General features: G+C 39.0%; 1 long non-coding RNA gene across 3 annotated transcripts in view; it reads left to right on the forward strand.

Moving 5' to 3' along the window:
* LOC309872583 overlaps nucleotides 1–25,145 on the forward strand; it is an 81,005-nt gene that overhangs the window by 45,791 nt on the left and 10,069 nt on the right. The window contains exon 4 of one of the 3 annotated variants that reach the window (XR_014315978.1): nucleotides 17,427–17,593. The exons of 1 other annotated variant lie outside the window; for it this stretch is intronic. This is a non-coding gene — a long non-coding RNA (uncharacterized lncRNA). Of the gene's footprint in view, nucleotides 1–353; nucleotides 421–17,426; nucleotides 17,594–25,145 lie in introns of those variants that run through there. One more of the 3 variants, XR_014315979.1, reaches the window with a different exon arrangement.

Consider the following 25,145-nt stretch of genomic DNA (forward strand, 5'->3'; position numbering starts at 1 on the left):
ACCATGTGGTAATTCTATTTTTAAACTTGGGGGGAACTGCCATACGTTTTCATTAGCAGCTGTACCTGTTTACATTCCCACAATGGGCATAGGACTTATAATTTCTCTGTATCTTCGCTAACATTTTTTACTTTACTTTCTTTCTCTTCTCTTTTCTTCCTGTCTTTCTGTCTTTTTAATAGAAGCCTGTGGTACTGCAGAGTTCTTAACATCTAAGTACATATGTAAATACATTTAAGCTCCCAGTAGTGAGTCTTTAGCCTGCAAGGCAGCTGGTGGTACTAAGGTGAACTTCTGGAATTTGTTCAGCTGCATAGACACTTATTCCTCTCTCCCTATCTGCTTTCTCCTAGCTGAGTCCCACCAGCCCTTTTGAGTGGCTTCATGGAACAAATTCTCATGATTCAGGGTGCCTGGGTGGCTCAGCAGTATCAATATATACTTCGAGCCTTCCTCTCCTCTCTTCACAAAAGGCAATCGAGGAAGAACTATACACGGTTTACCTGCAGGAAAGAGCATAAAGGTAATAAAAGGGCTGAGTGAGTTATAAAGTAAGAGAGTGAGGGCAGATTCTATAGAGCCCTTGTGTGCCAGCAGCAAAGCTGAGTGAAGGAACATCTGGAAAGCCCTTTCCCCCAGCCATATCCCATATCAATCACCCCATCAGCATCACCCCTGGAGTCCAACTCTGTTCTTAGGAAGCTTAGGAAGTTTGGAACACCAAACATCATTTCTCCCTGCCCCCAACACTTGGGGCAATTCTAAATATTACAGACAATTCTAAAATATTTCCAAAAACTTGTGTTCAGGGAGCTATGATCCAAACATTTTAATTTTACAATTTTTTTAAAGGATTTTATTTATTTATTTGACAGAGATCACAAGCTAGCAGAGAGAGAGGAAGGAAAGCAGGCTCCCTGCTGAGCAGAGAGCCCTATTCGGGCCTGATCCCAGGACCCTGGGATCATGACCTGAGCGGAAGGCTGAGGCCTTAACCCACTGAGCCACCCAGGCGCCCCTTAATTTCGCAGTTTTTAAAAAGATTTTCTATATTTGACAGAGGGAGAGAGTGAGAGAGAGCACAAGCAGGGGAGCGGCAAGCAGAGGGAGAAGGAGAAGTAGGGAGACTAATGTTACTAAGCGTTACTTGATCCCAGGAATCCGGGATCATGACCAGAGCCTAAGGCAAATGCTTAACTGACTGAGCCACCCCAGGCCCCAAATTTCACAATTAACTCTTACTATACCTGTTTTCTCAGCTATGAAATGAAATTATTGGACAAGAAATCTCTAAGGACTTTACCAGCTCGAAATAATTTTGGTTCTAAACTTTCCAATGACTCATAAACAATTACTTTTATTTTAGAAATGTTTCATATGTATCAAGGTAATTCTGTCTTATTCCGGCCTCAATGGTGACCTTATTTATGTTGAATAACTCTGAAAACTCAGAATCAGATGCTTGTTGATCTTTATTCTCTGTCAGAATATTATAAACGTGTGTGTCTACATTTGCAGAGAGCTGTAACTTCTCAGTCATTAGCCATCTTATCTGCCACCACCTCCAAATGTTTCTTTTCTAAAAGCACACAACAAAAATGCCACTGGATTAGATGTAATTATGAAATGCTACCTAGAAGCAAACATGATATCCAGTGTGTGCTCAGTAGAATTCAGAAGCTGTAATTGTTCATGTATCCCTCCCTTTTACTCACTGGCTATCAAATACGCTTTGCAAACAATCTAAAAAGAGACAAAATTCAGAAATGTCATAATTTCCCACAGTATCACCATGACTGAAAGGGATTGAGCCTGTTATTGTTATGGGCGAGATGTTTTCATAGGTTTCCCAGCTTGTTGAGAGCCATTTCAGGATGGTAAGTCAAGGAATGAAATCTGAAATTGCCCCTTTGTTTCTAACCTTTCAGTTGATGTCATCAGGCATTTCTTAGAGTGAGCCACTGCCCACCTCTTAGTCATGTTCATTTTCATCAATTTTTTAAGATAAAAGTAATTCATTGGAAATAACTTGTTTTTTAAACTTTTTTTTTAAAGATTTTATTTATTTATTTGGCAGAGAGAGAAATCATAAGTAGGCAGAGAGGCAGACAGAGAGAGAAGAGGAAGCAAGCTCCTTGCTGGGCAGAGAGCCTGATGCGGGACTCCAACCCAGGACCCTGAAATCATGACCTGAGCCGAAGGCAGAGGCTTTAACCCACTGAGCCACCCAGGCGCCCCATAACTCTTATTTTTAACTTATGATTCACTCATTCTGTATTCTGGATAAACTTAAAAAAAAAAAAAAAAGCTTAAGGAGCACCTGGCTTAGTCATTTAAGTACCTGACCTTTGGTTTTGGCTCAGGTCTTGATCTTATAGGTTGTGAATTTGAGCCCCGCCTTGGGTCGGGTGGGGGGGTTTATTTATGTGCTTAGTGGGGAGTCTGATTGAACGATTCTCTCCCTCTCTCCCTTGCTTTACTCGCTCTCTCGGGCTCGCTCTTTCAAATAAATAAATAAATCCTACCCAAAAAAAAAAAAAAAAAGTTAACCATGCTCTCCCTGAGTTGTTGTGCATGCTCTGATTTATCCGTAATTGTTACCACATGCAAAAGAGAATCTCATGGATGATTCTTTGTTTTTAAACCCCTTTAACACTTACTTTGACAGCATACATATACAGTATAGTTACAAATCAAGTAACTTACTTTAATGATTCTTTTTTTTTTTTTTTTACTTTAATGATTCTAAAATAGGGTTTGCAGTTTCTCTGTGTTAAAAGTCCGTGCTATCGATTACATCATTTTAATTTCCTTTGCAGGAAACAAATAACCACCTATTTTAAACAGAAGAGCATTTAATTCAGAGAGTTAGGGAATTGTTAGGGAGGCTGATAGGAGTGGGATAAGCTGGGTTCTTTCTTTTCTTCTTTTTTTTCTTAAAGATTTTTTTGTTGTTGTTGTTAGAGAAAGTGCACAAGCAGGAAGAGGGGCAGAGGGAGAAGCAGTCTCCCCACTGAGCAAGGATCCAGATGTGGGACTTGATCCAAGGACCCTGGGATCATGATTCACGCCAAAGGCAGATGCTAAACCGACTGAGCCACCCAGGCGTCCCAAGCAGGGTTCTTTCTGGTGACCCCCAGAACATCACCACTGAACTATCCTGCCAGAGGAGTGCCAGTGGGGTGTGGGAACTTGCTCTGGAAGGTTTAAGAATGCACCAGTCAGGGTGCCTGGGTGGCTCTGCGGTTGGGCGGCTGACTTGATTTCTCAGAACATGATCTTGATGCTCAGGACGTGATCTCAGGGTCCTGGGATCAAGTCCGTGTTGGGCTCTGTGCTCAGTGGGGAATCTGCTTCAGGATTCTCTCTCTCCCTCTGCCCTTGCCCCTGCCCTCTTTCTCTCTCTCAAAATAAATAAATAAATCTTAAACAAAACAAAACAAACAAACAAACAAACAAAAAACACCCCACTGACTGTGATCCAGGCAGGGGTCAGGATCACAGCTGCCCCTGCAACTGCTTTTTGACAGTTATGAAGCCAGTCTCTGGATACCAGGATGCTGTTGTAGAAAAGCCCAGTAATTCCATGACCATGACTGTCCGCAGCAACACCTAAGCACTAAAGAAGGTGGTACTGACCCCTTCTGCTTTCCAAATCTTGCGTATTACACTGATTTAGTATGATCTCTTTCACACCCAGAGCCAGCTGCAAGGGAGTATGAGAAGTGTGAGGTTTTTTTTTTTTAACACAGATAATCATTTTTTTTTTAAGATTTTATTTATTTATTTGACAGACAGAGATCACAAGTAGGCAGAGAGGCAGGCAGAGAGAGAAAGAGAGAGGGAAGCAGGCTCCCTGCGGAGCAGAGAGCCCGATGCGGGGCTCGATCCCAGGACCCTGAGATCATGACCTGAGCCGAAGGCAGCAGCTTAACCCACTGAGCCACCTAGGCGCCCCTAACACAGATAATCATGAATTGTTATTGTCATAAGTATTACAAAGGCAAAACCGCAAAATATAATAACAACACATAACAGGGTGGTCTGACTTGCTTTGCAAGGGTCAGAGACATTTTTTTCCCCTGTATTTTTGTAACAAATTACACCATCTTTTCCACACATTGTCTTTTTCATTTAATAGGATATCTGGACTATTACTGTGTATCAACACATAATGAGCTTTTATATTCTTCTTTGTTTTATGACTGCAAAGCATCCTACAGTATAAATGTATATAATTCATCTTACCATTTCCCTCTCCATGGACGTTTGGGCAGTATCCAGTCCTTTACTATCACAAATAATGCTGTGGTGAATGGCCTTGTGATTTCCCAAGTGTACAAGAGTATCCATAGGATGAATTCCTAAAAGTAGAACTTCTCAGTCAGTGGGCATATTGTTTGTAATTTTGTTGTTCTTGGTGTCATTTGTGATTTTTTTAAAGAAAAAATATTTTCTTTTATCCATTAGTTCATTTTTTGAATAGCTAATACACACACAGGGTAAAAAGGTAAATAAAAAGGAACAAAAAGGTAGATAGTGGAAAGCAGATTTCCTTCATGATTCATCCAGAAATGTTCTATGTATATATAAGCACATAGACACTTATATCCATATATATCAATACACGACATATGAACATATAAATTAATATGCAGAATTTCTCTTCTTAGGGCTGATTTTTTTCCCCCCTGCATATGGTCTATGGGGATCAGGGAAGTTTTGCTAAAACATAGAGACCCCAGGCTTCAGTGTGGCATTGGGTTAGAAACAAGCCTTCTATACTGTCTCATCATTTCCTCTTTAGTGTCCATGCATGGGTTTTCCCAGTGCCCATGTGGTCATTCTGCAGGCAAGGATGGCTATGGATGCGAGCTCTCCACAGTCCATGGCCTCAGGTTTTCTAACAAGATCTTCTGTGCTTTGTGCAGAGTAATAGTTCTGGAGTCTGTCTTCTCCATAACTGGACAGAGTCCCTCTACCCCTCTCATGGTTAAAACTTCTTTTTTGTGTGGCCCATATATTTTTTCTTGCTTTCCTCCCTTCATGTGATGGAGCATGTTTTGCAACAGTTTTCTAGAAAAGGGTCGATGGAGGGTAAATTTTTTGAGATCTTGGGTGTCTGAAAACGTATTTATTCTCCCTTCCCACTTGCTTGATATAGTGACTGGATATAGGATTCTGCATAAGGAATAATATTCCTTCAGTTTTGAAGGCTTTGCCCCATTGACTTGCTGTTGAGAAATCTGAAGTTCTTCCTAGTGATGGAAGGATTTCTGCTTTGTTCCCAGTGAAATTTCAGGATGATTGTCTTTGCAGGAGTCTCATTTTCACCCATTCTCTTAGGCATTCTTTCTGGAAACCCTGAGTATCCTCTTGAATTATTCATTGCTGCTTTTTTCTCCTCTGTTATTTAGATGTTGGATCTCCTCTTTGGGTTCCACTTATGTTTCTCTCCTATTTTCCTTCTTGTGGTCTTTTGCTTTGTTTTCTGGGAAATTTCCCCAACTTCATCTTCCAAAATTTCTTTTGCATTTTTTTCATTGCCGTTGCATCATCTTTTCAATTTTAGAGAGCTCTTTTGTTTTTGTTCTTTGAATTTTTTCATACCATTCATTGTGCACACTCTTTTTATTTCCCTAAGGATATTGATAATGGTACTTTTAAAGTATGTTTTATTTTTCCAAAGAGGGAACTTTCTTCTAAGTTGCTTTTTTTCTATTTCTTTGCTTTGGTATTTATCTTCCATGTTAGAATCTTTATTTAGATGTATGGTAATTAGTTGTCTATTCATAATTTTAAGATAGGGACTAAGGGGCACCTGGCTGGTTCATTAGTAGAACACAGAACTCTTGATCTTAGGGTTGTAAGTTCAAACCCCATGTTTGATGTAGAGCTTACTTTAAAAAATTTTTTTTTAATGGGGCATCTGGGTGGTTCAGTCAGTTAAGTGCCTTCCTTTGGCTCAGGTCATGTTCCTGGAGTCCCTGGATTGAGCTCACATTGGGCTCCCTGCTCGGTAGGGAGTCTGCTTCTCACTCTCCCTGTTCCTCTCCCCTGCTTGAGTTTTCTTTCTCTCTCTCAAATGAATAAACAAAACCTTAAAAATGATTTTTAAAAATAAATAAAATAAAATGAAGGTCTAATTTCCTGGGGCATTGGAATTGTCCATATGGTGTTAGGGGTGTGACTTATACAGGTATGTATGTACATTTCAATACTGTGTATAAATTATACCCTCAAAAATACCTCTTAGAAAAAAACTGAAAACAATAGAAGCTCTGAGCAAGTGGGTAGGAATTACCAAGATATAGTTCTACCTTTGGGACACGTGGGTGGATCATTTGCTGGTACAGGACCCAGTCCTCAGTGGGGCCTAGCATTCCTGTCCTGATACTCTTTTACCTCTATAGAGTGTAAACGTAAACCCCTAGGCTTTGCTAGCAGAAAGGTGGGCAGTTACCCAGCAGTGTGGAATGGGGAAGGAGTTCTAAGGATCTAACCGCTTCTTAAACATATTTTACCCAGTCCTCTGTATTTCGGCATGATGTCCCCTCACTTCAACTGTAGTTTTACTAATGCAATGAGTTCTCGAACCTTTTGAAAATCCTGCAGTGTAAACTGATTTTTTCCTCTGTTCTTCACTGCCACTCTCTAGTTTCCAAAATATTATTATTGTTCTTTCCTCTTGCTTTCCCAGACCGAGAAGGCTTAGGTCTTTAATAAATAAATAAATAAATAAATAAATAAATAAATCCATTATTGTAGTTTTTTGGTCAGGTTTCAAGAGGAAGCAAAGTTAGATGTGTGTATTAAATCAACTCTCTTAACTCAGGAGTCAGGAAATCAGAAATGTACTTTTTAACTTTCCCGCTTCTGCCATACAGGAAAGCCCACTCTAAGGAGTTTGGAGTAGATGCTAAAAGCAACTTCCCCGAAGCTCCCCTTTGACTGCTCAACATCCACACATACTCTTCTACTCTGACTTTAATTTCTGAACAATAATAGCAATCAAAACGTGCTTTCACTGAACAGAATGGAAAGATTCTTTGTGCAAAGGAAAACACACTCAGTATCTCTTTGAAGGGAAGATGAAAAAGTCCCCTTCCGTGGACCACTGTCTGGGTTATGTTCATTCATCCAGTTCCGGAGCCATCTCTCCTGGATATCCTTTAACCTAAAAACTAAATTATAAAATTAACCACTAACCATATGCCTTATAGGACATAGTACAGGAGAGGGGTACTGGTTATTATCTCTAATTATGTGTGTATTAGGAGGAAAATATGGATGCCCGCCGTAGTCCTACTTTCTGCATCTAGTCATGAGGCCACAGTTGGTATTTATCATTTCCTTCCTTTGTGCCAGCAGTTCATCTGTTTGGAGTTCATTTTGTCTGTTAAATCAATTAGTGGCAGGGCTCGACATTTCAGACTGCCAACAAAAAATTTGTAAATGGATCCTCCCTTATCCTTTATTATTTTCAAAATGCAAATCTCCAGCCTCTGGCTTTGTAGGGATAGTGTTGATATTGTTGATTCCTGTGAGGAGAGAAATGCAAATGCGTCATGTGTTGTGCTTTTCTGTGTAGATGAGAACCTCAGGTGAAAAATCACAGCTTGACAGCTGAGCGCTTCTACAAAGTTAGGCAACAATGGGTTCATTTGCCAATGGAAGAAAGATGGACATGCCTTGGATTAAAGGCTGGAAAGTGGTAAGGTTGCCACTGTTTGTCATCCAAATTGTGAAGCTTGACCTTGTGTTCAGGAAAATCACCAGCCTCAATCCAGAGATGGCAGAATTCAGGTAGTCCTCAAGAAGCAGTTTGGGAAAGGTAATAAAATTTGTTTTGGTGTCCTCCTTCCTCCCTTATCAGGCTCAGCTTTCCCTGGCCTATATTGCATTTGTAACCAATCGCTGAAACATTAACTATTTATAATATGTCTTCTGATAAGAGATGGGTATAACCCCCTTCAAGAGATATTTGCATTTCAATAGAGTATTCATCAAAATGGACATTTCAAAATTAGAAAGCGTAAGACTTTACTAATAGACTAGTAGATGATGGGATTAATCTATATCACACCCACTTTGATTTTCTTTCTTTCTTTCTTTCTTTTTTCTTTCAGAGATAGAACCTGGGAAGATGGGAGGGGCACAGGGAGAGAAAGATTTCTGTTGTTGTTGTTAAGGTTTATTCATTTTAGAGAGAGAGAGAAGGGACAGGAGCAGATGGAGAGAGAGAATCATAAGTAGACTCTGCTCAGTGCAGAGCCCACCTCTGGGCTCAATCTCATGGCTCAGAGATCACAATCTGAGCTGAAACCTACCAAGAGTCAGAAGCCCAACCAACTGCACCACCCAGGGGTCCCAGGTAGAGAGAATCTGAAGCGGCCCCATGCCCACCCAGTGTGGAGCCCAATGTGGGGTTCAACCTCACAACCCAAAATCCAGAGTCGGAGATTTAAACACCTGAGCCTATACCTACTTGATTTTGACAGAAATTTCCACTAGCTTATAAAAACCATTCCACTGACTGACTCGATCTGTAATACAGATTATAATTGGTGATGGGAAAAGGTTATTTCCACATCTCCTGACATCTGGACCACATTCACTCTATTGTTATTGAGCTGAAAGATGGCTTTATTAATTTATAGTTCTATTATTACTAAACCCAGAATATGTGGACAGTGGTTAATTTGGACATTTAAGACATAGCACTCTAGTCTATCCATGATGAGGGACAGCTAGAAGAAAGGCAGGCAGGGACAAGGGGCCTCCCCACTCTAAGAGGAAACCACCCTGACAAGGATTTTACATCACCCTGAAGGAGCCCTCTACCCTTTTCCACATGATAGATAGGTGAAAAAACCTGATTGGATGACAGGTGCAGGGGGGCTAATCAGATTAAAACAGCACTCCCATAAGCCCATAAAACCCCCTAGACTTAAAAACTCCCTCTGGGCTCCTCTCCCTCTTTGGGAACTTTGTACTATCACTTTGCTATGGTTTAGTAAACCTTGTTTTGCTGCCCATCACTCTGTCTGGTCTATCCTTTCATTCTTTGAAATGGTGTGACCAAGAATCACCAGCACTTAGAGGGGAAGAAGTCCTATAACATCAACACAGTTTATCTCTCAGACCATCCAACCATCTTCCAAATTCATATCTGGTCACTAGGATAATTGGCCTAGGAACAAATGGTAATGTTCCCTGGTCCCTTTTATCTAGCAAATTAAAAACCCTTTTTGTTGCCCTTTTCACATTGGGAAACTCTTCAGCAAGGTCGAGTTGAGAAACCAGTACATTTTAGTGGATTTTAGGTATTATCAGGGGAATAGGAATTACTGTTACTTTCAAGGTCCTTCCCGATGGACTAAGAAATGAAATTGACATGGGACAGATCAATAGGAGAAAATAAAATTTGGTAGTATATGTACAGGGAATCCACACAGATGTGGATATTCCAAAGAAAATTAGCAAAATAAAGTATATATGTCATCCTGAACTGAGGAAACCGAGTAGGGATCTAGGACTTCAGAAGGAAGGAATGCAATTTATAGGGAGGTGAAAAAGAGTAAATATTTGGTCAATCAATGGTTGCTGAACCATCCAGAGACAATAGGACAGGAAAGGAGTTGGATCAAATAGCTTTGCTAGGTTCCTCCCTGTCTACCACACCTACTTCGTATCATAATGTAGTTATTTATGGTGGTAACTCTCTCCCTGGAGCAGGTCCTCTATCTCAATTCTTTCAGGCATTTGATGGAGGAGATAAAGAGCTTTAACTAAACCTGATAGGTTTTTATTGCTTCTTAACTGAAAGTAGTGTTCATGCCAAAGGGGCCCACCTTGGGGCAGCTTGCCATCAGCCTCTACAAGTACAAAGTAGGCTGCATTAACGCTGGAAAAATAGGCAAATACTGAATAATGTTCCAGGGCCCTGAAAAGGGAATAGTATGGTATAGGATGACTTTACGTTTGCTTTAGGGGAAAAAGAAGGGCAAAACCTTTGGTGCTCCTTGGGAGAACATACAGACCTTGGCCAAATCAAAGTATGCCTCAGAGACAGAGCAGGGACTGGGCTCCGGTCCTCTCAATTCTGACCCTTAAATCCAGCATTCTTGGGCTGCCTCCATAAAGAAAATAAGCTCCAACTCGATACCTCTTGAGTAGCATACGTTGCAGGAATGCAGAGGGAGTGTGCTTACTGAAAGAAAGATGCTTATTACAGAGATGGCCAAGACTGGACCAAGCAAGTCTGTGCCAAGATGGGCCCCAGTGCTGACCTTTCGCCAACTCCCCCCCTCATTATAATACCAAAAAGTACAACCAGGGGTGGAAATTTAACATGCTAATTAGACACACAATACATGAAGAAGCATGGACTTTCAATGTGTGTGTGCTCGTAAACCCCTGCCTCTACATGCTTAAACGGAGCTCCCACCTAAGTATCTTTAAAAAACCCTCCCTGACCTCTGCTCCGGGAGTCAGTCTGAGAATTCTTTCGTCTTTGCTGTCTCCCTTGTGCTGAGCAAAAGCTCTAGTAGAGTTTTGCCTAGAACTGCCACTGGGCTTGCTTGGAGAGCTCAAGGGCCCAGTTGGGTAACACCTTCAGCCCTTAGATTTGTATCCACTAATCCGGAATTTGTGCTCCTTGGACTTTTCGTTTGTGCTATCTATGAGCATAAGATTTATTAAACAATTGACTACAAGGAGGAGTTTTTAGAAGGAATTAACGAAAAGTATTTTAGAGAATGAACTCTTTTCACGGAAACAATTGATATGCTAATTAAAATGAATGCCACTTAGCTGTTAATTGTAACAGTTCTGCAAGGTCCTTCCCTTGAAATGTTTTATTAGCTTTAAATGTAAGTTATTCTAAGTGCTCACAATTAATTGTGTTAGATCTCTATGGCTATTTTATAATTCCTACCTACCCTCCCGGCCTCCCAACAAGCAGTTCAAAAACTGGGATTTTACCAGCTAAAATCCTAAGGAATGAGACCATGTGCCACAGAGCCCACATTGAAGAAAACCTTGATCCTTACTCAGGAAGAAAGGGGCTGGTGGCAGCAGTAAAAAGCTTTCAGTAGGAAGGAAGCAAATGACTTGGGTAAAGTATTTAGATGGTCTGTCAAATAACAAACTAGAGGAAATTGTGGGGTGGGTCAGGAAAAAGGTTAGCTGAAAAGACCTTCAAAGTAGATGTAAACAACCTAATAGGAGTGAGTGTGCATGTGGGTTTGGGTTCCTGGGAGTTGGATGTCCATTGAATGTGAGAAAATGGACTGTTTAAGAATTTTTTAAAAACTAGGGAGATCCGTGCTTTTGAAAGCTTCTGGCCATTTTGTAAATCTTTAAACCTTGCAAAGAAGGCTGTTCATAGAAGGCAGAAATCTGGAGCAGGTTTACTCTGAAACTGGCCATTAGACACAATAACATGAGTCCAGCTGCAGAATGAGAGGGGAACCCTGCTTTATTGTGTGGAGAGTCTACCAGTAAATACTGTCTGTTATAGTGATCTAAAAGAGTATTGCACTGCATTTTTTTTTTTCCAAAAAGCATTTGCTTTGTTCACCTTGAAAGTCACTTTTTGGCAGAGGTTTATGCCTCAGAGACAGACAGGTTTTATGAAGAGGTGAAGTCAAAAGGCTGAGGGCCCAGTGCCAGCCGGAGGGGCACTAGGAGTCTTTCTCAGCTGGGCAGGCAGAATTTTGGGCTGATGAATTTTAAAAATTAAGGATTAAGCTCACAAAACACGTATAAATTTTTTAAAAATGTAGATAGCTCAATCTACGGAAATAAAGTTTTTAAATTAAAAAAAAAAGAGGTGAAGTCAAAACAAAACCCATTGTAATTGCTAGAGGTAGGTGCATGCTTTGCTCATAGCAAATGTGCACCTTGGCATTCAGTACCAGGCCCATTGCCAAGGAGGTGGAGCAGAGGATAGACTGAGGGAAACCAGGGCACTTGCTTGTTAAAATGTTTACTCAAGAAATTAATTGAATAAATAAATCCAGGGAAAGGAGAGACAGAAAATGATTTCTTCTGTTTTTCCTGGAGTTACCACTCATTTCTGTTGTGGAAACAACTACTGATAATACTAGAAATTAACTTAATTACGTTCATTGCATTTAAAAAATAGTTAAAATGTGTAATTTTCCACTTGGGATGCTTGATTTTGTCCCTGACATGTTATCGTTACCAGCCTGCTTGCTTGTTGACGAATGTCTCTCCCCTTGCTCTACTGGAAGCTCCTCAGGGGGTCAGTTTTCATCCTCACAACCCTCAAGATGCTTTGCTTTTTTCCCATTCTCCGTAAATCAGTCACAAATATCTTTGGATAGTGCTCTGATATTGCCAATCCTGGAGGCACTGTTTTAGTATTAGAAATTGCTGGAAGGTAGCCAATGTCCAAACTAGCAAAAATTAGCCAGCATTTGGAATGGCCTCTTAGACATTATTCTTGATACTCTTGAACTCTTGAACCACTTAGAGGGAATTATAATGAAAATGCAAAGGTAACCATGTTTTCAGGAGAGTGTCATGCTGTAGATGAGAAGAAGGCCTTCTTTGTTTATTATGCCACCACCGTTGCTCGTGACATCTGCTAACAGATGCCAGAAACCTGGAAATCAGCAACCCCATGCTTTTGGAAAGCATTCTATTAACACCACTACCTCTAGAACATGAAGGAAATAATTGCATTTCAAAAACAGCCCATGGATAAATACAATCACATGCTCTTTTCACTGCTTGAATCATTTTCAACTTGGAAATGGAGATAATGAATGCTGGTAGGAGAGTTACACCCAGTGTTGTGAAACGGTGTAAATCAGATCAGGCACAAATCTGAAGGCTTTGAATGGCTTTCAGAACCTCCAGCTGATGATTCTGGGGGAAGCCAGGGCCATCTGGAATCCCAAAGACAACTTTATCAGGTAAATAGAATTGGTAGAGGAGTTAATTATGGCAGTAAATATTGCTCAGAGCACTGACTCCTGGGTGTCCTGCTGGATGGTACTTCAAGTCTCTCAGCCATGCCCAGGAAACATGGCTGTGTGGTTCTTTCACTAAGAATGATAGTAATTTGGTTTTCTCCCTATGTGGGTAGAGTGACTATTTTACTACAATATTTGGGGGAGAGCTGATAAAGTCAGCAAACCCTTTCAGTATTTCCTTTTTAATTTCCCTTGGCTGTGAAGCTCCTTGCTCCTCAAAACCACCACCTAATTATTTTGGTAAGAGCTTCACACTGGCTTCAAGTTTCTTCCTGTCAGCCTTGCTGTTCCTTTGATGCATTATGAGTCATCTGGGAGCATTTTTCTCACGTCACTCCCTCAACAGCAAACTATAGACACATTGCCTGTTCCATGGGTTTTCAAAGTCTGTCCCTGAACCAGCAGTATCAATGTCCATGGAACTCTTAGAAATGCAAATTCTCTGTCTTCATCTTGGACTTACCAAAAAAGAAACTATGAAGTTGATGAAGATGGGCCCCAGCATTCTGTGGTTTAACAATCCCTTTAAGTGATTCTGCTTCGTGCTAAGGGTTGAGAACCAGTGGCCTTTTGGATCAAGTGGAATCTTTTTCTATCATTCTCTTCCAGTTATCTATTGTAGCTTATCAGTTCATTTCTTCTGCTATTTAAGCACCTATTCTGCATTGGGGATTTACATTTGCTTTCTGACTAAAATGAAACATAACTTGTCAAACAGTATTGCACAGTGGAGGAGATCAGAACAGGTTTCCCCAAAATGTGCCATTTTGGCAGATGGAGTTTTGAGCTAAAGGCAATTAAGACACTGCAGGCTCAAGAGAAATTTTGTCCCTTCCTTAACTACCTAGAAGAATCTAAATTAGGTGTCTTTTCCAGAATCAGAGTTATTACCAGAACTAAATTTTATTGATTGACCCATCTGTATGGTAGGACAAACATCTAATTACTAAACATTGGTTATTTTTATTGCCCTATGAATAGCCCTCCTCCGCTTTGAAGCCCCAGGCCCCTATCCTATTTCTGGGGTCATTATGGCATGTGTACCCCATTTTACCATTCTGTTTTTGAACTCTTAGGTAAGTGGGGTTCCCACAGGTATGAAATTAAGTTAGTTTTTCTCCTGTTAATCTTTTTCATGTCAATTTTATTCTTAGACCAGCTAGAAGAATCTTTGAAGGCTAGAGAAAAATTTTCCTCCCCAACAACTAGGTTTTTTATTTGTTGACAATATCAAGGAATAAGACATTTCATGTATATGAAAGAAAATCCCATATGATAAGACATTATCCTTTTATATACTAAAATATTAAAAGTTAAAAAACTGGTAAAGACTTTTGCAAGAAGTGTTCCTGTATTAATTATCTTTTTGCTGGGTAACAAATTATTCCCCACATTAGAGGCTTCAAACAACAAATATTTATTATCTTATAGTTTCTGTAAATCAGGAATCTGGGTGCAGCTTAGCTGAGTTCCTTGGTTTCAGGGTCTCTTACAAGGTCCCACTCAAGGTGTCAGCAGGGCTGGTGACTTCCATGTTCACTCACAGGATTCAGTTCCTTGTGGGGTTGTTGGCCTGAGGGCCTCAGTTCCTCACTGGATGTTGGCCAGAGGCCTCCCTCTGCTCTTGCTCCTTGCCACAAGCAGCTCACAACATAGTAACAGGCTTCCCTCAGAGCAAGCAACAAGGGAGAACAAGAGTGAGCAAGTAAGACAGAAGCCACAGACTTTCTGTAACCTGATCTTGGATGTGACATCCCATCATCTTTGCTGTATTCAATTAGTTAGAAGCAAGTTGAGAGATCCACCCAGCTCATTTTTAAAATACTTTGACTCATCCCTAAGTGCCTATACCAAATCCTATACTCTAAGTTTTGTTTTGTTTTGTTTTTTACTAGAACACATGATTTTGAATTCTCTGCCTTATTTTTTAAACCTCCAAAAGGGACTGTATTGTAGCAGGTCTGTGGATTAGCATTTGAGAAACAACAACCTAGAGCTATGGTCCTTGAAACTTCAGTGTCTATAAGAATTATCTGGGAACCTGTTAACAAGGTATATTCCCAGCCTTCAGACCCAAGAAAGTCTGGTTCAGAAGGACAGGAGGTTAAACTGATGGCTTCTTGAGCACTTCACATCTTTACATCCTCCTCCAGCCCCTGCCATGGAGACCATTTCTGTGGCTTCCATAGTTTCATGTAGGTGTGACTTTATGGCACCATGCACTGGGCCTGTGTATCTGTACCTCTCACTTTCTGTTCAAGAGCTTCTCTGAAAACTGGGGTGAGGGATGCCCAAAGGAACCACTCATCATTTACCCACAACATTTTTTTTTTAATTGGCTGACAGTTTGTTTGTTTGTTTGTTTTAAAGATTTTATTTATTTGACAGAGAGAATTCACAAGTAGGCAGAGAGATAGGCTGAGAGAGAAGGGAAAGCGGGCTCCCCCCTGAACAGAGAGCCCAATGTGGGGCTCAATCCCAGGACTCTGAGATCATGACCTGAGCCAAAGGCAAAGACTTAACCCACTAAGCCACCCAGGCACCCCAACCCACAACATTTTACTTGATGTATTCTTGGGTATTCATCATAGCTGGTTTTTTATTTGGATAATGAATTTTTATAAACATTTTTCACAGATTTCATATATATATTTAGATTGTCAGAATTCAGATGGTACGGGACACCCACAATTGTGGAACCCTCTGATAAACCCAGAGACTTCTGCATCTTTGTATACCTGTAGATTATGTTTTCTTATCTTCTCTTCAAACATGACCCCTTAGCTATTAATTTCATCATTGGTTTTGTTTGTTTATAAGTCTTCCTAAATCTTGTGTGGAAAGAAGAAAATAGGAAATTACTTCAGATACATGGAGTGCTTGCACATTTATTCAAACCAAGCACTGGAGTTGATATTACTGATGGACTTAACTTCAGTAAATAATAAAAGTAGGACTTAACCAAACAGATTTCTGAGAGGTAGAGTTTGAAGAAGGGAATTGGAGATCATTTGTATGCCAAATAATATTTGCTATATAAGAAGATTTGTTCAAAAATTTCCTTTGGTAATGATTTTCCCTAGTAAATGTTTGTTTCACAGATGTTAAGAATCATATTTCTTAATGAGGTTTGATATATCTTTCTAATAGAGACACCTAGTACTCTACCCAATATTCCTCCAAACTCTGCTCTGATTAACATAATACTGATTTTGTCTAGGGTAGCTGTGTGCCCAGCTGAAAAATTTAAGGGTAGTCCAGTCCCTGCCAATGAGTTGTAAGTGAGAATTGCTAGGTGAAGCTTCTGGGAAAATTTAAAAGGAGGCAAAGAAAACTGGCAGTTACATTTTACCCTGTGACCTGTATCCTTTTTTTGCCTGCAACATGGTACAGTGTTGTGGGAGAAGTTTCTATCCGTCATCTTGTAACCATGAAACCAGTATGGGGAAGAAAGCTATGGTGGAGATGACTAAGCAGCCTGACCTGAAAGCACTGTAGTGTCAGACTAACTTTAGAGCATCTGGACTTCCTGATCCATGAGAAAAATAAACCCCTTATTTTTTAAGCCACTACTATTTGATAGTTCTGACTGTTACATGTGGCCAAACCCATTTCCTAAGATAATCCCCTAAAACCTTTTATTTGACATTTTCTAAAGATTGTCTTACATATTTTTTACAGTGATTGTACTTCTTTCTATTTTTAAGAAGTACAAATTTATCTTCAGATATATCTTGTATTAAATTAATTCAGTAAGAAAAGAAAATAATTTATTACAAGAATGACCTCATATTTTATCATTTTCAAGTGGAAGCAAACCTTAGAGATCACCTAGTTATTGAATATTTTATCATTTCCTGAAAAAATTACATTGTTTATGAGCTTATTTGCTTATTTATTACATGTCTCCCTTATTGAATAGAGCACCACAAAGAAAGGGACATTGTTGTGTTCTTCACTATATCATCATAAAACATAAAACAATGCCTGCCACACACTATGTGTATGATAAATGTTTGATCAGTGAATACATGTAGTTATCTAAGTTCATCTAATGAGGAAGTGGAATCTCGGAGACCATTGTTTGTCCAGCACCACAAATCTGTTCAAACATTTGTGACCTATAAAAATAGTTATTTCATATGGTTCAACCTAAAAGGGGCAGAATGGAGATAAGAATTGAAGTCTTCTTTTCTTTGCAAAATACTGACTACTGGTTGTGATACAGATTCCAAATTATTCTTTATTAAGAATAGTTTGTCATACAGTATAGTTTGTACTCCTGTATATTTAAAATATGGCCTACTTATTAGAAGTATCATTATACTCAACTTGCCAGGAAAACAGAGGAAAGGAAATTAAAATTACTCAAGGAAGAGTTAAGTACTTAATATGTGTCATTACACTTCATTCTCACAGAAGTCCCATTTCACAGATGACAAAACTGAGCATCAATTAAGCTAAGTGGGCTTGCCTGGAGTTTCACGGCTACTAAGTGATGAAATGGATCTGAGGTTGGGCCTGTACTCTTCCTAGTGGACCAAATACTATTTTACCGATTACAATCTATAAAGCACTTGATAAACGTAAGTATTAAATTATCTCCATCTTCCATTTAATTGACTTCATCAACCTCAGAAGCATAGTGATATTTATATCTAATAAAGAACATTTCTATTACCTTTAAAATGGATCCACATTTTTAACTGTAGACGGCGTGCTTTTGGTTAGACAATTTTCAGTTAGAACACAAAACTCTATAAAGCAGGACATTTCCCCTTTTTTTTCCCCTCCAATTCTTGTTCATGCAATTTCTTGACCACGTGAAATTTTTACAATCTGTACACTTGGGTTAGTTTTCTAGTGGTTTAGAAAAAAAAGAAATGTGAATTCAGAAAAACAGCTGCTCCTAAATGGAATGATATCAGACAGTCTCAAAATAAGCTTGGTCCAAGATTGCTTATTCTCCTATGAATTGGTTGGTACTTCTTGAAACTTCCTCACTTTGCAATGATTATATTAAATCACCTCTCTATTTCTGTAAGATTAGGCTATCAGTGGTTTTAAACCTATTTGTAGAAATTACGCCTCTTCTCCAAATGGAATCTTATGTGGAACATTAATATGTAAATCAGGTAAGAAAAAAAACCAGGGAGGTCTGAAATGGGAGTCCAGAGGCACATCAGCTGGGATCCAGTTTGGGCCTGGAGAGGAGGCTGCCAAGCTCTGTGCAGACTCCTCATATCAGACCATCTCTAAGGTCCCTTGCAAGTTGAAAATTCTATGAACCAATAGCTCTGTTGGGTATCTGTTGGTTATCTTATTGCCATGAAAACCAGTTGTATTCAACAAGGGGAAAATAACAGTAACTGTCTTTCTCTGGGAACATCTGGTCTGGAAATTAGAGCATTTTAGTTCTAATCCCAACTCTGCCACTATTTAGGTCTGTTACCTTGGTTGCTGTCTGCCCATCTATGAAATGAGGATAAAACATTCCCTGCCTACTTTATTTTTAAATACATTATCTGGTGGGGTTAAAAATTCCCTTTGACAATAAAATTAGAACAATTGTAAAGTTTTGCCTTCAGGAATATATATGACAAAAGCCGTGGATGTTGACTTTTCATTTCAAAGTCACAAACGTTAACTACCTCCGTTACTACTTATAATAAAATTAAAAACTTGAAATAGAAGTTCTATTAGTGCCTGGGTATAGGGGCAAGTATTCTTTTTCATTTTTGCATAGTTATAAAATTGTTTCCAGGAAAAAGTGGAACAATTCCTTTGTAAAAAAAAAAAAAGCTGGTTTTTACAGGGTTAATAAGTTTTAGATTTAGATTTAGATTCAGATTAATACATGATGCTTATTAAAATACATAAAAATAAATTCTACCATTTAAACCTATCATAAATGACATTTGTTGAAGATCTTTTAAGACATTCAATATGCAACTGAGATATAGACAAAAAGAATAGTAGGTAGGTAGATAAATATAAGCTGAGTGAGGAGATCAGTAGACAAAAATGGAAATTATACTCTACATGCTATTTTATTTTTTTTTAATTTTTTAAATGATTTCATTTATTTATTTGAGAGAGAGAGAGAGCATGAGAGGAGAGAGGTCAGCGGGAGAAACAGACTCCTGAGCAGGGAGACTGATGGGGGACTCGATCCCAGGACTCCAGGATCATGACCTGAGCTGAAGGCAGTCACTTAACCAACTGAGCCACCCAGGCGCCCACATGCTATTTTTTTTTTTAATTTTTATTTTTTATAAACATATATTTTTATCCCCAGGGGTACAGGTCTGTGAATCACCAGGTTTTTTTTTAAAGATTTTATTTATTTATCAGAGAGAGAGAGGGGGAGAGAGGGGCAGACAGAATGGCAGGCAGAGGGAGAAGCAGGCTCCCTGCTAAGCAAGGAGCCTGATGTGGGACTCGATCCCAGGACGATGGGATCATGACCTGAGCCGAAGGCAGCCGCTTAACCAACTGAGCCACCCAGGCGTCCCCCCCCCCCATGCTATTTTAAAACAAAAAATAACTTTATACTTTCATGTAGTGAAGGTAAAGGAAATTGAAGTGAAACTGTACAAATTGCTAAACTTTAAATGTGTTTCTTCACTATGAAAGTTATTATTAGTTCCTAATTTTGTTTACAATTTATTTATTTATTTGTGAGAGAGAGAGAGAGAAAGAGAGTGAGAGATCATGGGGGCAGGAGAGGGGAATTGTGGGGAGAGCCTGAGGGAGAGGAAGAAAGAAACCCAAGCAGACTCCCCAATGAGCACGAAGCCCTATGCAGGGCTTGATCTTATGACCCTGAGATCATGACCTGAACCAAAATCAAGAGTCAGATGCTTAAGCAACTGAGCTACCCAGGCGCCCCCACTAATTCTTTTCAAAAATTTATGAAAAACTCTAGAATGTCAGAATCGTTACATAAAAGGTTTTTTAGACTGTATCTATGCACCCCAGCTGATGCAAGAGGAGAAAACCATACTTTTGATTTTTGTGTTGTCATTTACTTTCTGTCTGGTATTCATAGTTCCCACAGTTATTTAATCTTAGTTTTATATTTAAGTATATTAAAATTTCATCATTAATTCTTTTACAATGGCTTCCATATTCCATATTCGTTTATTATTTTGATTTAATTTTTGTTGACTGAGTTTCGTCATCTAATTTTCTTCCCAAGGTTGAGAAGTCCTGTCCCTTTTCTTTATATCTAAAGAACAGCTGCCTGGCATAATCATTTAGCATTATGTTTGGCTAACTATAAAGAATCTTTCCCCCAACACACATACACATGAAAGATTTTAACACAGAAGTTTATTGCTTTTTCACATAATAGAAGTCTAGAGCAGGCATGATGTCTACATGAATTCATCACTCTTCTATAATTTCTTAAAAAATGATCCTTGTCGGGCGCCTGGGTGGCTCAGTGGGTTAAGCCGCTGCCTGCGGCTCAGGTCATGATCTCAGGGTCCTGGGATCAAGTCCCACATCGGGCTCTCTGCTTAGCAGGGAGCCTGCTTCCCGCTCTCTCTCTCTCTCTGCTAGTCTCTCTACCTACCTGTGATCTCTCTCTGTCAAATAAATAAATAAAATCTTAAAAAAAAAAAAATGATCCTTGTCCTCATGGTCCAAAAGGCTACTTAAGTGTCAGCCATCATATCCATATTTCAGGCAGTAAGGTGAAGGAATAAATCAAGAAGGATGGAGCCCCCCACCCTTAAGGAGACTTCTTTGAAGTGGCACACAATGTTTCTACTTATATTTCATTAGAGAAACATCAGCTACATGGCTGTGGAATATGTAGTCTTTTAGCTGATTGTAATTGGCTCAGAATTTGGGCTCTTCGTGTTAAAAAGGAATAAAGTAAATGTAGAGAAATAAACAGCACCTGCCACACCTGGAAGTGGAGTTTGGGGTCACACTTTCATGTTCTCATAACTGTGTAGTCATATACCACTATCTTCAAGCATTTGGATATCACTGCAGAGATTTCTGAATTCAACCTAATTCTTTCTTCTTTTTAAGTAACCTGCCTTTTCTATTTGGATGCTCATATAATTGATCTTGATACTTGAACATTTGTGTCTGCAGGTGTATCTTGGGTTCATCTTTCTATAACTTTTTTTTTTGCAAATATTGATGTATCTTTTTGATTTGCAGATTAAATCTTTATTTAGGAAACATGTCTTCCATATATCTTTAAATATAATTTCTATCACATCTCTATTTTCCAAGAGTTGAATCTTCTTCTATATGATTTTTATATTTTTGTTCTTTTATTCTTTCTTACTACCTATTCCTCATGTCTTGACATGCTTTAATCATACTTTATCCCTAGTTTTCATTGTTTGTAATGTAGCATTCACTTGAGATATGTTTCTATTTTCTTTTTACTTCTTTCTCTACCAATCTGCTTTTATCTTCTAATTTATTTTTTAAACCCCAGTAATATTCTTTGAGATATATTTTTAGAGCAATCAGTTATGTTTAATACATTTTGTTCTTATGATAATTTATGTATTTGTTTATTTGATTAGTTATTTTTATGGGTTTTTTTTTTAAGATGTATTTATTTGAGAGAGAGATAGCATGAGTGGGGGGAGGAAAGGCAGAGGGAGAGGGAGAGAAGCCTGATGTAGAGTTCTATCTCACAGACCTGAGACCAGGACCTGAGCTGAAATCAAGAGTCAGATACTTAGGGGCACCTGGGTGGCTCAGTGGGTTAAGCCTCTGCCTTCGGCTCAGGTCATGATCTCAGAGTCCTGGGATCGAGCCCTGCATCGGGCTCTCTGCTCAGTAGGGAGCCTGCTTCCTCTCTCTCTGCCTGCCTCTCTGCCTGCTTGTGATCTCTCTCTCTGTCAAATAAATAAATAAAATATTAAAAAAAAAAGAGTCAGATACTTAAACAACTAAGCCACCCAGGTGCCCTTAATTAGTTATTTTTAAACATAATAAACCCCTGAAAATCCAACATGAAAACTAGCTTCTTGACAATAATCTGTATCTAACTTTATGTTTTCCTCATTGCATCCCAATGCCTTCTGCATCCAAAGTAAGCATCATCTTGAATCCTGTGTTTATCATTCCTTTGATTTCTTTTAAATTGTGTTACTGTATCAATATGTATTACTTAAAACCATCAATAAAAAAAAAGGCAACCTACTGAATGGGAGGAAATGTTTGCAAATGATATCACTGATAAGGGGCTAATATACAGAATATGTTAAGAATTCACACAGATCAATATTTTAAAAACCGCATAATCCTATTAAAAATGGGCAGTGGAACTGAACAGACATTTCACCAAAAAGACATACAGACGGCCAACAGACACATGAAAAGATGCTCAACATCTTTTCCCTAATCATCAGGAAACTGCAAATCCAAACCACATTGAGACATAATCTCACACCTGTCAGAAGGGCTAGTATCAAAAAGGCAAGAAATAACATGTGTTGGCAAGGTTGCAGAGAAAAGAGAATCCTTGTGCACTGCTGGTGGGAATGCAAACAGGTGCAGCCACTGCATAAATAGTATAGGTTTCCTAGAAAAATAAAAAGTAGAACTACTGTACAATCCAGCAGTTACACTTCTGGGTAATTCCACTTCTGGGTATTTATATGAAGAAAACAAAAACATTAATTTGAAAAGACATATGATCCTGCATGTTCAATGTAACATTATTCATAATAGTCAACATGTAGAAGCAACCTAAGTGTTTATCCATAGATGAATGGGTAAAGAAGATTTGGTACACACACACACACACACACACACACACACACACACACAATGGAGTATTACTCAGCCATAAGGAAGAACAAAATCTTGCCATTTACAACAACATGAATGGACCTAGAGGGTATTAGGCTAAATGAAGTAAGTTGGGCAGAGAAAGACAGATACTCTGTGATTTCATTTACATTGTGTGATCTAAAAACCAAAACAAATGGGCAAACAAAGCAAAATGAAACAGACTCTTAGCTACGGAGGTTGCCAGAGGGGAGGATGGGTGGGATAGGGAAAAGGGATTAAAAGGGGCAAATTTGGGGCACCTGGGTGGCTCAGTCGTTAAGTGTCTTCCTTAGGCTCAGGTCATGATCAGGATCCTGGGATTGAGCCCCCACATTGTGCTGCCGGCTCAGCAGGAGACCTGCTTCTCCCTCTCCCACTCCCCTTGTTTGTGTTCCCTCTCTTGCTGTGTCTCTCTCTGTCAAATAAATAAATAAAATCTTAATAAAAAGGGGGGAAAAATGTCCCATCATAAAATAAGACATGCAGATGAAATGTACAGCACTGGGAGTATAGTTAATAATATTGTAACAACTTTGTGTGGTGACAGATGGTAGCTAGACTTACCTTGGTGATCACTTTGTAATATATATAAACATTGAATCACTGTGTTGTACACCTAAAACAATCATATTGTCTGTCGACTAGACTTCAGTTAAAAAACAAAAACAAAAACAAAACATACACCAAACGTGTTCCTTATAAGGATTATATATGTGATTATATGTATTATATATACACACATATAATTACATTTATTCTTTATGTTGATTGTTTTTTACTTTATTAATACAATACCACCCTGAATATAATACTTTTTAATTTATATTATATTGCTGTTTTTTATCTATATCATAGTGTGTTCATATGTTTTGGCTACCATATAATACTTCGTGGCATGAATATATCACAATTTATTTATCTACTTTCCTGTTTATAGGCATTTTAATTATTTCTAGGTTATTGTTTTATGAAGAATATTTCTTTTTTTTAAAGCATTTTTTTAAAGATTTTATTTATTTATTTGACAGAGAGAGATCACTAGTAGGCAGAGAGGCAGGCGGTGGGGAGAGGGAAGCAGGCTCCCTGCTGAGCAGAGAGCCCAGTGCGGGGCTTCATCTCAGGACCCTGGGATCATGACCTGAGCTGAAGGCAGAGGCTTAACCCACTGAGCCACCCAGGCGCCCCTATGAAGAATATTTTAATAAACATTCTCCCACATGTATTTTGTCATATAAGTCCAAGAGTTTCTTGGGTTTACTGCCTAGGAGTGAAATTGTTGAGTTATGGAGTTTGTCCAAAATAGAATTCGTTATGTTATCCTCTAAAGCAGCATCCTCTCTACCTCTCTATTTCTGTGTAGTAATATCCCAATCACCAGCAACTTTGGCTCCCCAGTCCTCCTTTGTTCCCTGTATCCAATTGATTGCCAAGCCTAGAAAGCTCTTGCCTTCCCATGATATTTCTCATCTCTCCTGTTCAAGCCTCATTAATTCTCCTTTACTCCCTATTCCTCATAGTCAATCTGTTCCAATCACATCATTTCCCTGTTCCCATCCTTCAGTGGCTCCCTATTGTCTATGAGATTAAGTGGACCCATAATCCAACAAAGTCTTCCACAATGAGACTCCAGTCTACCTTTCCAGCCTTAATGTTTCTCTTTCAGTAGCAGAGAATGTTTGAGTTGCAAGGGACCTTAGAGATGATCTGATCTGACCCACTGACCTACAGATGAGGAAACAGAGGCCCAGAGAGAAAAAAGGATTTTACCACGGTCACATATGTGATCCATTTGAACAATCTTATGGCTATTGCAGGCACTTCAGGATGAAGACAAAGAGCTTTGTGATCTTCTGTCTTGAGTTAAGGACAGTGGAGTGAAATAGTTGTAGAGAGGGAGGAAGCATCATTTACCATGTCAAGAAAAATATTGAGGCTCTTGTGCTGAACCATAAAGAATGGACCCTTGTGTTACTATCTTGAACACAACAATTGGTGCACTATATTAAGATGTAATTATTGTTTGGGAATGAAAGGGTGAAGCTGTGCTCTTGAAGATAGTCCATCAGTAGTGTCTACACTCTATCCCCAGGTAAAGATAGCAAAAAAATTTTAGGCATAAGTACTTGGGTTGTTGTTTCCTATTCCTCAAACGTCTAAAGCTCAAGAGTGACATTATACAGCCCATCACTCACTCATTGATTATATGTCCTATATCCTCTCTTTCCCCAGGATAATAATAATACCTACCTCATAAAGGTAATATGAGAACTGAATGAGATAATCTAGTTAAAGTAGTTAGCAAATAGAAAACACTCAGCAAAT

The sequence above is a fragment of the Mustela nivalis genome, assembly GCF_964662115.1.
Source record: "Mustela nivalis genome assembly, chromosome: 8".
Lineage (NCBI taxonomy): Eukaryota > Metazoa > Chordata > Mammalia > Carnivora > Mustelidae > Mustela > Mustela nivalis.